Raw genomic sequence first — 13,365 nt, 5'->3', positions numbered from 1 at the left:
CAGTGGAGTTGATCAGAATAAAAGAGCACGTTGTGGAGTGAGTGTTTTAATAGACAAAAAATGGAAAAATAATATCAGGGAATACACTTTCATAAACGAAAGAATAATAACGGTGCGACTCAAATTTGATAGGGGTTATTTAACAATACTTGGAACATATGCACCTGAAGATGGGAAAAAGGAAGAAACGGAGATTTTCTATGAGCAACTGCAAAAAGAAATAGGGAAGTTAAATAACAGGGACTACGTAATAATAGCTGGTGATCTTAACGCTAGAATTGGGAAAGAGCCAATTCGACAATTGATTGGAGTACATGGAGAAGACCATCTGAACCAAAATGGAAGTAAATTAAGAGAATTTATAACTTTCAACGAATTAAAAGTAACGAACACATTTTTCAAGAAAAAAGATATCAATAAATTCACCTGGTCAGCCAGGGGTCACCGATCTCTAATTGATTACATAATTGTTAACCGAAAATTAGCCTCGAGGATAACTGATACACATGTATATAGAGGAGCAAATATATGCACCGATCATTTCCTTGTTAAGGCAAAAATACAACTATGGGCAAGGTGGAAGAAGCATAATACGGAAAAGAAACAATGTCAACTAAAGAAAATCTTCAAAACATACCTTTTGAAAGAGAGTAGTATTCGAAAACTGTACCAACACAGGATTACACAACTGCTCGAACAGATAAAACCAGAACATGACATCAATAAGGAATGGGAAAATCTTAAAAAAGCTATTTTACAAATAGCTAATGAAGTTTTGGGCACCAGAAATAAAAAGAAACGGAAAAGAGGTTTAAAAATCTGGAGCGAAGAAATAGCACAGGCCATCGAAAATAAAAACAAAGCATACAGAGAATACCTACAGAGAAAAACAGAGGAAACGAAAGAAAAATATCACAGGGTCAGAAACCGCACGAAAGCAATAATAAGGAATGCACATATGATATCATGGGATAGATTTATAAGTGGAGTAGAGGATGATATTCATGGTAGGCAAGAAATAGCATATAAACTGATGAAACAACTCAACAAATCAGAGAAAGATACTGCCCAACTAAATGTTATACCGAAGGAAGAATGGATAGAACACTATAGGAGATTATGGTATGATCCATCATTAGATGATACGATCAACACTCCAGAGGAAACAATAGGAGTAGACCCTATTGATTTGAAAGAACTAGAATGTGCTCTGAATAAGACAAAAAATAGGAAAGCTGATGGCATAGATGGAATTGAATCAGAGCTGATAAAATATGGAGGTATATCCCTACAAATAAGAATCCTCCATCTATACAACATGTGTTGGAAAAAGCTTGAAATCCCAAAGGATTGGAATGTGGCGAAGGTTGTTTCATTGTTTAAAAAAGGAAAAAGAAATAATCCAGAGAATTACAGAGGTATAAGCCTACTAAATACTGCATACAAAATTTACAGTAGAATAATAAATACTAGACTACAAGCTATCTCTGATGCCATTTTATTAGAAGAACAGGCTGGATTTAGGAAGGGAAGATCTTGCATCGACGATGTTTTTACTTAAAAACAAATAATTCAAAAACGAAGAGAGTTCAATCTGGAAACGCATCTGGCATTCATAGATTTTGAAAAAGCATGCGATCGTGTAAATAGAGAAATGTTATGGTCAGTTATGCAGAAAAGAGGGTTTCCTAGACATCTGATAAAAGCTTCCCAGAGTCTATACAGAGACACCAGAATTGTAATTGACACAGGGAAACAGATCACCCAAGAAATTATCATTAACCGAGGAGTTAGACAGGGTTGCAGCCTATCCCCAACCTTGTTTAATCTATACATAGATGACGTTCTAAGAATGTGGAAAGAGAATAATGTATCACCAGGCATAGAAATAGGACCATCTCAATACTTAAATACGATGCTGTTTGCTGACGATCAGGTTATAATACAAGATAAAGAGGACAAACTCCAGATGGCAGTACACAGACTACACGAGTTGAGCAAGCTATACAACCTGAGAATTTCAAAAAACAAAACAAAGACTATGGCATTTTTAGGAAGCAACCCGATAAGAACAAAAATTGTTATTGAGGATCAAGTCCTGGAGCAAGTGTCGCACTTCCAGTACTTAGGATGCGACATAACATATGACGAGGAAAAAGATATTATAAATAAGGTTAACACTTTCCAGAGAATATGTGGCACTATCAGAAGAACTCTAAAGAACAAAACAAGAAAAGAAACACAAATAAAATTTTACAAAGTGATGGCAGTCCCTACTGTACTCTACGGATCAGAATGTTGGGTAACAAAAAAGAAGGAATTAAGGCAGATAGAATCGTCTGAAATGAAATTTTTAAGATCAGTTAAAGGTTGCACAATATTGGATAAAATAAGAAACACTCAAATAAGAGATGAACTGGGTGTCCAAGCAGTCACTGACAAATTAAAAGAATACAAAAATAGATGGAAAGAACATTTACTTCGAATGCCAAATGAAAGAATTCCAAAGCAAGCAATGGAATATCAACCATTTGGCAAGAGAAGTATAGGAAGACCAAGGAAAAGATGGTGATGTGGAGCCGGAACAGGCTTAGTAGCCTAATCCTGGAAGGAAGAAGAAGAAGAAGAATTTCCATCATGCGTAATATTTGAATCACTGGGTTCAAGCGAAACGTGGATACTGCGGTTCTATCATAAATAGATGTATGAGCTGCTTAAGTTTAACATATATACAGTTTTCAAGTCACAATTATCGCTAAATGGATTGAATAACCCTCCTACGGTGTCCTTGGGGTTTGGCACCAATCCCTTGAAACTAACGTCTACGTCGTAGATGGCCCAAACCAATTCAAAGTACCGTGTCAGCGCGATATTTAGGGTTTTCAGCGTTAACATGAAACTTAGTTTTGCATATGTATTCCCAATATCATTAAATTAATTACATTTGAATTCATTTTTAAATGGTTTTCGTTTATTTACATAGAATTTTTATTAAATAAATATATTTGGTAAGAAACATTAGCAACAGTTAGGGTTACCCTTGATAAAATCGTGTAGCGTGTGAAGAAACCGTTCGAGTTAGTAGTAATAATGATGTGCTCTGCGAAATATTACTATTTCTAAGTTGTTATTATTATTATTCCATCACATATTTTTGGCATTGATAAATTTTATCCTACTAAATTTCCGATGCGTAGCTAATTCAGAGGTCTTCGGCTTATTTGTAAAGGCAATATTTATTCCACCGTGACTCCCGCTAACTTCGCGTGTTATTTTTTCTTTTCGAAGTCGCCACCCTTACCTTATTCACGTTCCTGCACTCTTTGGGCAGCCTTGCACTGGCTCGCCGCGGCGCGGCGTGACTTAAAGGCGGCAAGTGGATCAAGGGTGGTAGTGGTAGTGGCTGCTTTCACTCCTGCGTCTCCCCCTTCGCTTACGGTGCGTTTAAGAGCTAGACGTGGAGGAATCCGGACTCGCTCCGACAGTTCCGCATCCATCTGCGGTCTCCCCTACTAGTAGTTGGTGTTTTTAAAAACTTGGAACGTGAACAACGTTGTCGCTCCCGGTGCCATGATTGTTCATATTCCCATTGGCTTGTCATTTCTATAACCACGAATACAAAAGAGGTTCCTCAAGTGGCCCCCTGAATGTGTTGTCACCCGCCGCGCATTTAAATGGGTTTACAGAAGTCGCCACTCGTGCTGCTAACGGACAATTTGATCCGATTTTCACGGGTTAATAAGTTATAATTTGGGCTATCAACCGAAATTTATATACATGATGACGTGACATATCAAATCCATAACTTTGCAATGCTATTACTCGCTATTAAAATATTAGACTGCAAAATATTGGAAAAAAGTGGATAGCATTGTATTGATCACCGCGCCGCCGACATTTTTGGATGCCGATTAAAATGCGACCGAAGTGGCAACAGAAATCAGCCTTCTATGAGATGAAATTGGGCCTCCTCTCTGCAGTCTTTTGTCTATAACTTACATTTGGAGTGTGCTTCTCTACGAATGTTAAGCATGGACAATGGCAGCCGCGGAAACATCCAGGGTAGAGGTACCTGAAAAATCGAATGGTCAGTTTACGTTCACCGTTCTGCTCTTTGTATGCAAATATGAGTGCCCCACGTATCTCATGGCGGTAAGCCGAACATCTACTTCATTCAACCATACTTCGTATTCGGTGTGTGGGTCGAAACTAAACTGTTCGAAGGTGAAGCACGTGATCCCTCTGGTGTGAAACATCTTTGTTTCGTTCCGTCCATGGTCCTTATTTCGTCCCTGAGGTTTAGTTTAGTTTCGACCCGAAGTTGTTTTGACTCCGATTTCGTCTCTAACCCGATTTTAGCTCCCCGGATTTAAAACCATTTCATTTCGTTTCCAAATGTCGCTCCCGGGAACGAAAATATTGAAATTTCACTGGTTTCGACCTTCATTTCGTTTCACTTGCCATCCCTGGCTAAAACTCTCAGCAACATGGAGGAATATCGTGATGGTCTGCAGTGAGGCTTTTTGGAGTTATTTAATATGCGGTGATCGCGGGGGGGTGCGATGACACACGGTCCACGCCGACGTTCCACGGCTGTCATTGGCTGTCATTTTCCAAAACCACGAGCGGGAGGGAAACCGCAGACCGATGATGAACTGCGAGAGCGAGTCCGGATTCCACCTCGCAACCTGGCACTTTTACGCACAGCAGGTGACGTGGGAGATGCAAGAGTCAAAGCAACCACCACCATTACTACCCTTGATCCGCTTGCCGCCTTTAAGTCAAGCCACTGCGCGTCAGTGCAAGACGAGCGAAAGAGTGCAAGACCGTGAATAAGAAAATGGGTGGTGACCTCAAAAACGAATAAAAGCAGGTAAACATCTTGGTAGTTGCGTGCTGATGAAGTTCCGATAAATCGTTTCCCCTCGCTGAACACTTTTATTCTCACCTCTTGGTAGATTCTTCTTTTTGAATCATTCCCTCTTTGCTTTTTATAATTTCACTGTAGAATAATTGCTTCGTCATCGGAGGACACTCCGCTCTCTACTTAACCGTAGGTAATCTGTCATAGTGATACAATATCTGGTTTTTTTTCCTGGCGAACAATGATAGTGAAGATTTCTCGGGTCTCTCACCGGGTAAGGTCATCCATATCTACTTCCGATTTTTCGATGTGCAACTTGCCCATCTCCCTCAGGGATTAAGAAACACTTGCCTTTCAAATAAACCGAAGAAACCTCAAGTGGCTACGCATCGGAAATTTAGGCTAGAGAAAATTTATCGGTGCTAAAAATATGTGATGGGAATAATAATGTCATAGAAATAGTAATATTCCGCGGAGTATATAATAATTATTAACTTGAACGCTTTCGGCGCACACTAAGCGATTATAAAGGGTAACTAACTGTTGCTAATGTTACTTAAAACCTATAACTTACACGTATATGAATACAATGCAACTTTCTTCACAACGTTTATATTACCCAACCTATTTCGTTGCTCACAGTGTCATTTTTAAGGGTACAACTGTAGTACGCTTGAGGAGTTAAATAAGCGTTAAATAAGAAAATTAGCAATTCGTAAATACTCCAATTAATATGACTATATTCCACAAATTTGAGCCAACTACGATTTATCCTTGAAACGATTATCTTCAAATTTTCATAGTATAGACTTTTTCAGCGTTTGCCTATATTTATAATATATGTAATTCACATCTGAGAAAAAATACAGTAAAGTCTTAAAATTTGAGAGAAAGACAAATTTTGAGCAGGGTATCCAAAGCATACCATGAAAATTTCATGCTAATAGTATGAGTTTTGGGTAATCAGTCATAAAAAAGACCATTCGAGCGATAATTATACGTCCTCTTTAAGTCTTAATTGTATTCTCAGTTCAGGATGAATCTTTGCAGTCGAGCAAGGCTGTTTCTGCTCCTTGGAGTGAAGTGGTGGCGCAATACCTCGTCAACTATTATGAACGTGATACGGTTTCTCCTATCTTGATGAACATCCTGCAATGTTTCGTTGCACGTTGAGCATCAATGATACGGACGTGCCCATACTCAAGTCATGGATTCGCATACGTATTAATCAGACTAGCCCGATACATAATTGGAATTACATGGCTATTCGAAATGAAAGATTCATTGCATTGGGTCCCATGTTCAGAATAAAGTTGTATAAGTGGCATGCGAAATGCTTTAATGAGAAATGGTGGTTACGGTACTCAAGGATACTATTTCTTCCATTCCAGCCATGATCGAGTGATGGGTTAGGCGTGGGAATTAAAGCGAATAACCATTACTTTGTATTTATGAGGAAGGGAATGAAGTGACTAATAACCTAATGAAAAATTACAGAGCTTGGAGGAAGAAAATCTTGGTCATTCATACCTCTAAATATTGACAGTGGATTGACAGCAATATTGGCATGCATAAAAATTAAATTTGAAGACGGTTTTGTTAATATTTTAGTGAAGCTTACTGTACCTTTAGAGTTTTCTGTATAAGGAAATTCATGAACTTGGGTATCATCTCTATGAAAGACGTAATAGCGTACATCTACTACACCTTATCTACTATCCTTACACCACCCGGATTTCCAGCATCCTCTTGACATGTAATGTTACAAAAAGAAACTACAACATTGGCAATTATTTTCTACGCATAGTTGAGATAACAATTCACCGCGCATATATTTTCCAATGCAGACACAATGTATACCAGTGGGACTGTGAATTATAAATCCATTTGACGATTACAGACATTCTCAGTGAGCTGGTGACTTACTGTTTGAACAATGGAGCATACTATCATCAATTAATTGTAGTAGATGAGGATTTGACGAAATGGATATGCTACCTGGCAATGGATTAAAATCTTTGCCTTAGGCTTGTGCTCTTTGGTAGCGTGCGGATAATTTAATATGTGAATCTAAACGTTTGTGGATATTTTATCCCATTTTTCTCTTCCTTCCTACTTCCTTTTTAACGCATCCACTCTGGAAATTTGGACTTCATAATGTGTACATGATACCCTCAGAATACACACATTTGTCGTATTCAAAATACGAGCTCAAAATTTTGAATCAGGGGATTGTTGATATCTCCGATCCAACTGCAGGTCGGACTCAAAGCTTTAAACGAAATGGAATTGTGTGCAACCATAATCCGATAATATTCCTGTAGAGGAGGGACCATCGGTGGATCACGAAATACATGTGGTGAGCATACGTGTGAATTTCTACATCCACAATTGGGAAGTAAGATTGACGTAGCTCTTCACTCAACTGTTCAGCTATCAAATTTTTATCTTTCGTACTTCTCTTTTCCATCATTAGTCAATTTCTCCCTTTGTCGAATGAGAGGCCAGCCTTTGCCGTTCTTTCTGTGCACTTGCCCTTCGATGATTGTCATTGTCAAGTCTCATAATATGGTCTACCAAGTTATCCCGTATTCTTCTTCGGTTTTCCTAAGACTTGTCCTCCTCTCTTCCTGCGACTTCCTCATTACTCACTCAGTCGATCCATTTGACCTTCGCCATTCTTAAGCAACAGCTGTTAACATCGCCCATGGCTCATTGCCAACAGGAGCACGCTTCTGATAAAGTTCCCATAAGTCGTTTCCCCTCGTTGAACGCTTTTATTCTCACCTCTTGGTAGATTCCTCTCTTTGCCTGTTCTTATATCACTGTTGATTAATTGCTTCGTCATCGCAGGACACTCCGCTTTCCACGCAACCGTCGGTAATCTGTCGTAGTGATGCAATGTCTGGTTTTTTTTTCCTGGCGAACAATGGCAGTGAAGATTTCTCGGGTCTCTCACCGGGTAAGGTCACCCTTACCTCCTTCCGATTTTTCGATGTGCAACTTGCCCGTCGCAGTCGGGGATTCAGAAATCCAACGAATCCACTTAGATTCCTGAATCCCTGAGGAAGATGGCTGAGTTGCACATCGAAACGTCGGAATGAGAAATGGAGGGCTCAGTCACAGTGTTATCCTTATTTTAGCCAAGCGCTACCAGCTAGCATGGTACTCGGCTACCTGCTAGCATCCTGCGTCGTATCAGCGCTCCGAGCCTCGCCCCAAGGTCACCTCACTTGCGGCAGCGGGAACCAGAACGACGTCGCACGGGAGTTTTCCCGGCATTCATACTTACCCGTCGCGTTTTCGCGCGCTTGAAAATTTTCATTTTTCATTTAATCGCGAAAAATAGATATCGTCATTTAAAAATTTAAAAATAAATACGTACTCCAGGAGTAATAATCTTTCGATTTAGGCAACAAAAAAATAATAGGAAACCACTCTATTGCTTCTCGGATAAGTCTAGGATTATATCTGCCTTCTTTTACTATTATCCTGGCTTCGTCACTATATAAGTTTTTTAACAGCCTTGCCTTAAACAAACGTCAAATGAACGAACCGTTTTAATATACTTCCCTTTCCCGCTGAGCAACTCTTTCGCCAGCGATTTTCTCTGTGATACATTTTAAAATAATGCGTCACTCCCACTTGACCTGCTTTTTTTTAACGCATAACGTCTTTAAAACGGTAGCTATTATCCTGACTTTTTCAGTGTCCATAGAATGGACCCGTGACTATATTTTTACAGTTACAAAATTTTAATGGTTTCGCTAAACATTTTCTTGAATATACAATTTTTGCATTTGATGCACAGTTAAATTATGGAAATGATTTATTGCACATAACCGGAGAATTTCAAGATGGTCGCACAATTTTCATAAGAGTAATACGTCATGGAAAATGAGGGAATTCCATCTGTTATACGCTATTGATGCCTCATCTTTATTGTTAGCATTGCCGTTTTCTCCCACGTTTTTCCTTATACCACCTGATCAGAGCTTCACCTATTATCCACTTTGAGAACCAATACCTTTTGAATGAACATGCTTGTCATTACTGTAATGACTGATCAAAAGTGCTTGTCCTTGGTGTCATTTTGATTTATCATCATGCTTCGTTTTCATATTTATCGCATTTTTTATCCCAACTTCCTCAAGTGCTTGTGGAACTATCGCCGATTGGATAATCAGTGCCCAATCGTCAAGAAATCTTGGCAATACAGTTCTTGAGAATATCTCTAATTAACCCCCAAGCGGCTTCCACTTTTCCCTTATAAGGCCTTATCTGAACAGCCTCTTGAATGTCATATTTCATTTCAGTAGCAAGATACGTTCATCATATATCTGCATCCGCCGATGAATAGGCAAACTTAAGTGCCCGGGCCTCTGTCTCTCTATGACACAGATAATCTTTATTTTTCCGTATCTTCCGTAATCCTCTCTATGATGAGTACCTTTGACCGTAATTATGCCTATAAACAAGTTTTCAGAGATTTTAGGTTTTCCTCTAATAAAAAAAACTTCCATCGTCTCTCCGCGTCCATTTTATGTTATAAAATTTTTTTTAATTTCCTACTTTTTCCTCGGGTTCCAGCGTTTTTCATCGCCGATTCATTTCTTCTCATCTCTAATATCACTGATTATTTCCTGTTGCTCATCGTGTACCCCTTCCACCTCATATCTCCTCGCTTTCTCTTCGGCATAAACAGCTAAACCAAAAATGGATTTTTCGAGTGTGCTCCGATATCCTATACGTATTATTAAGTTAAAATTGTTGGCAATTTTAGCCGTATAACTTTGATAGCTAAGCTATCAAAGTTATACGGCTACGAGCAGCTACGGCTACGGCTACGAGTTATACGAGCTACGAGGAGCTAAGCTATTCGAGAATTTCATGCCCCAAAGTAACAACAAAGCAAAGGCTAACTTTTTTGCTGCCATTATAGAATAAATACGTAGGAAATGCTTCCATGTTTTAAGCGCGTTAGTTCTCGTTGGAATACTACCTCGTGTCATTTATTCTCCTTTTGGTTTATAGTGGCGTTTAGTAAATCTCCTATCGTTCCTCTTTCTTAACTTATATCCAAATCTTTTCGGTCGAGAAATTTAGGTAGTTTTTCTTTAAAGATTTTCCGTAAAAGAGACTTATTATGACGGCTATCATTTGAAATAGGAATATTCTGTAGAGAAGTCCCTTTTCTCTAAGCAGTCGCCGCATTGCATGACTTTCATAATTTTACTGAGACCCATATGTCAAGGGCTCCTTGATTTTGCGAACGCGAATTTTCGCTATTTTAATCGTAATTTCGTTTTTTACGCGATTTTAAGGGTTTTGGTTTTTATAACATTTTTTCCGCTATTTGGAAATGAATTTTTGATCATTTTGGTACGTCTAAAATATCAAATCACAAAAAGGGTCGTAGTTACCTCTTCCGCGAAATAAGTTCAAACCATGGATTAAAACGCTATCGACGCTGTCGCATAACCTCATCCTAAATTTCCCCATCAAATGAAGCGGCAATTGGTAGGGTACCGGTAAACAGCTACCGGTACCCTACCAATAATGGGTTCTATATTCTCTCTTCGAACTATAAAAGCTGAAAAGAATGCCCCGGGAAATTACTCAGCGCTCTCCCTGAATACTTAAGGAGCAATTAGCAATGAAGGAGGCGATGAGTGGACGTATTCAGTTCGTAACTCCGAAAATACTGCTGTAGCGCGATGAGAGCAACTCCCCTCGTCCACATACGATACGTCCGAGCAAGGTGGCATATACAGAATAAAATTTTCACATGGTTCGCCCTCCCTCGAATATGGTTTTTTAAAGTCGCTATTGGGTGGTTTCCTATTATATTTTTATTGCCTAAATCGAAATATTGTTACTCCTGGAGTATGTATTTCACGCTTTTAGATTTTTAAATGACGATATCTATTTTTCGCGATTAAATGAAAAGTGAAAAATATCAAGCGCGAAAACGCGACGGGTAAGTATGAATGCCGGGAAAACTCCCGTGCGACGTCGTTCTGGTTCCCGCTGCCGCAAGTGAGGTGACCTTGGGGCGAGGCTCTGAGCGCTGATACGACGCAGGATGCTAGCAGGTAGCAGAGTACTATGCTAGCTGGTAGCGCTTGGCTTAAATAAGGATTATTAATACCTTATCAAACGAAGAAAACTTTCCGACCTTAACCAGTATTAATAGGTGATTATTAAGATATGTTTCCCTGAGCTCTGTTCCTCATGCATGCATTGGTAATCTCAGACGATGTAAAACTCCTATCTACTCGTATAGAAACTAGGTCCCTGTGACGTCACGTGGAGTGGCATCGCATGGGCGCCAATCTGGCCTTTTTCAAATGAGGATAAAATTGACCCTTACCATTCATCTAAACCGGTATTTCTAAAACCAAATAATTTGTATATTATGAATACATTAATGGTGGGTAACGAATCGCAATCAATGCCTTTCGTTTTCTTTAATGAAGGAAACTGCCCTATTCTAGGGAGACCGTCGTTACTCAAACTCGATTTTTAAACATGGCCACGGCGCGCTACTTTTTTTGCGGCTACCTTTCCGATCGTCCGCCGCTGTGCCAGCGATACGCTTCAGGCTAACTTCATGATGTTTTGGCGATCTAGAGAGAGGTTTTACGTTAGTTTCAAGTGAAAGTCAAATCGTAAAGCGAGTGTTCTTGCCGAACCGGAATGCCGCAAATTGTTAACTAGTTGACGAGTGTGCTAGCTATGGGTTTTATGTGTTTGATAGGAATTAATTTCTGCAACACTAGGATAGACTGTATGTGGCTTTCAGTCAGAAACACCTGGCGAAACTTTTAAACACAATCAAGAAAGATTCTCTAGGAGCTGGACCTTCCACCCGACAGATTTCATTGCATTTTTACAAAAATAAAATAAAATCAAGCTGTTTAGAGAGCCAGAAATTTTGTTTGGGGTTCCAAAACCAGGGGTGAAAATTTATTATTATTTAGTATTAGTGTTAAAAATTAGTATTAAACTAATTTTAACACTTTTCATAATCGAAAAAAAAACTTGACTTTATCAAAGAAATCTTTCGTAAATTCATGATCTTTTAATATTTTGTTATACTTTCTGAAGCAAAGTTATTGTCTTTTATTTTACGGGGAGGGTCCGAACCTTCCACCAGCTACGCCACTGTAGAGAGCATTGAAACTTCGATATAAAAGAAGCATTTATGAAGACCAATATACCTCTTGGAAAAATATAAAATTATAAATTGAGTGGCCTTTTAAAATGTTTGTGATCAGTGCGAGTTCGGCCACTATTTTTCAGATTTAGGAAAGCTATTAAAAAGGGCACGAGGTTTTCCAGGGCAAGGAACTGTTACCCCTAACCCGGAATTTGTATTATTCTCTCGCCTGTAGCTCAGTCTGGAAGAGATACAACTTTACCAATTCAAACCAACTTTCAGGTTAAATCTCTTAGTTAATAATGTTTTCCTCATCTCTATATGATCACAGCAGAGTTTATATTCACAAGCTAAAATTTGGTCAGGGAACCCCGATAGCCCCCAGTAATATAATGGCTCAGAATTGAGTTTTTTACTGAAATTTTACTGTATATACGAAAAAATTAAATAAATTACCTTGAGGACCGAATTTTTAATTATGTAGGCCTTTGTCTCTGTTTGTGAAATACGTGCAAATAAATACATACGCACATCTTAATTCCACTTCTGTGGTTTTCTTCTATGCCATTTTGTTTTTGGATAATTAAAATTTCCATTTTGTTCGCGTTAAAGGTTTTATTTAACGACCTTTCTTTACCGCTTTCATAGCAAACTGGATCTTCATACAGACATATTCTCACTGATGTTTAGCCATTTTTTGTTCCATTTTGTAAAGTTTTTATTTACACCATCCAGGAGACCCACGTATGTGTATCACCTCCCGCGGCTCATTTCTTCGACTTGACCGCCAATATAATGCGCCATGGCCTTCCATCCCCTCCACCCCTTCCGTCCTCACCCAATTATACCCTCGTCCTGTTTTTCCCAAGTGACGACTCCTTTCCTTTCTCGGCCCTTCCTCCATCTTATTTCTCCCACCGCATCCTCCTCAAGGCCAAGAGTATACTTCAACGGCGAATAATCTCCTAGCCTCGGTTAGAGGCCCTTCGTATTTACGCTGTAGCGTTGAAACCGGTCGGAATCACGAAAAAAAAAGTTGTAAATAGTTTGGTTCCTTCATCCGTCATGATGATCTGACGCATATGCTGAAACGTACCAGCGAGTTTAATTTGTGTGCTTGGCGTGCGCCGCGGTTATCTTAGGCTTGGCTGCGTCTATTGATGAGAGATGATTACCTTTGATTTCGGAAATTCATATTAGATACTATTGCAGTACGGTAGCTTGACAAAGACTTACCCTCGGTAATGAATAAAATAAACTATGGATAAGTAATTCATCGCAATGTATGCCCAACTAGTTGCCCCCAAACAAATTATTATTATTATATTCACATCATTGA

This window comes from Ischnura elegans, chromosome 2 (genome assembly GCF_921293095.1).
Source record: "Ischnura elegans chromosome 2, ioIscEleg1.1, whole genome shotgun sequence".
Classification (NCBI taxonomy): Eukaryota; Metazoa; Arthropoda; class Insecta; order Odonata; family Coenagrionidae; genus Ischnura; species Ischnura elegans.
Note: the sequence above shows the minus strand (reverse complement) of the source record.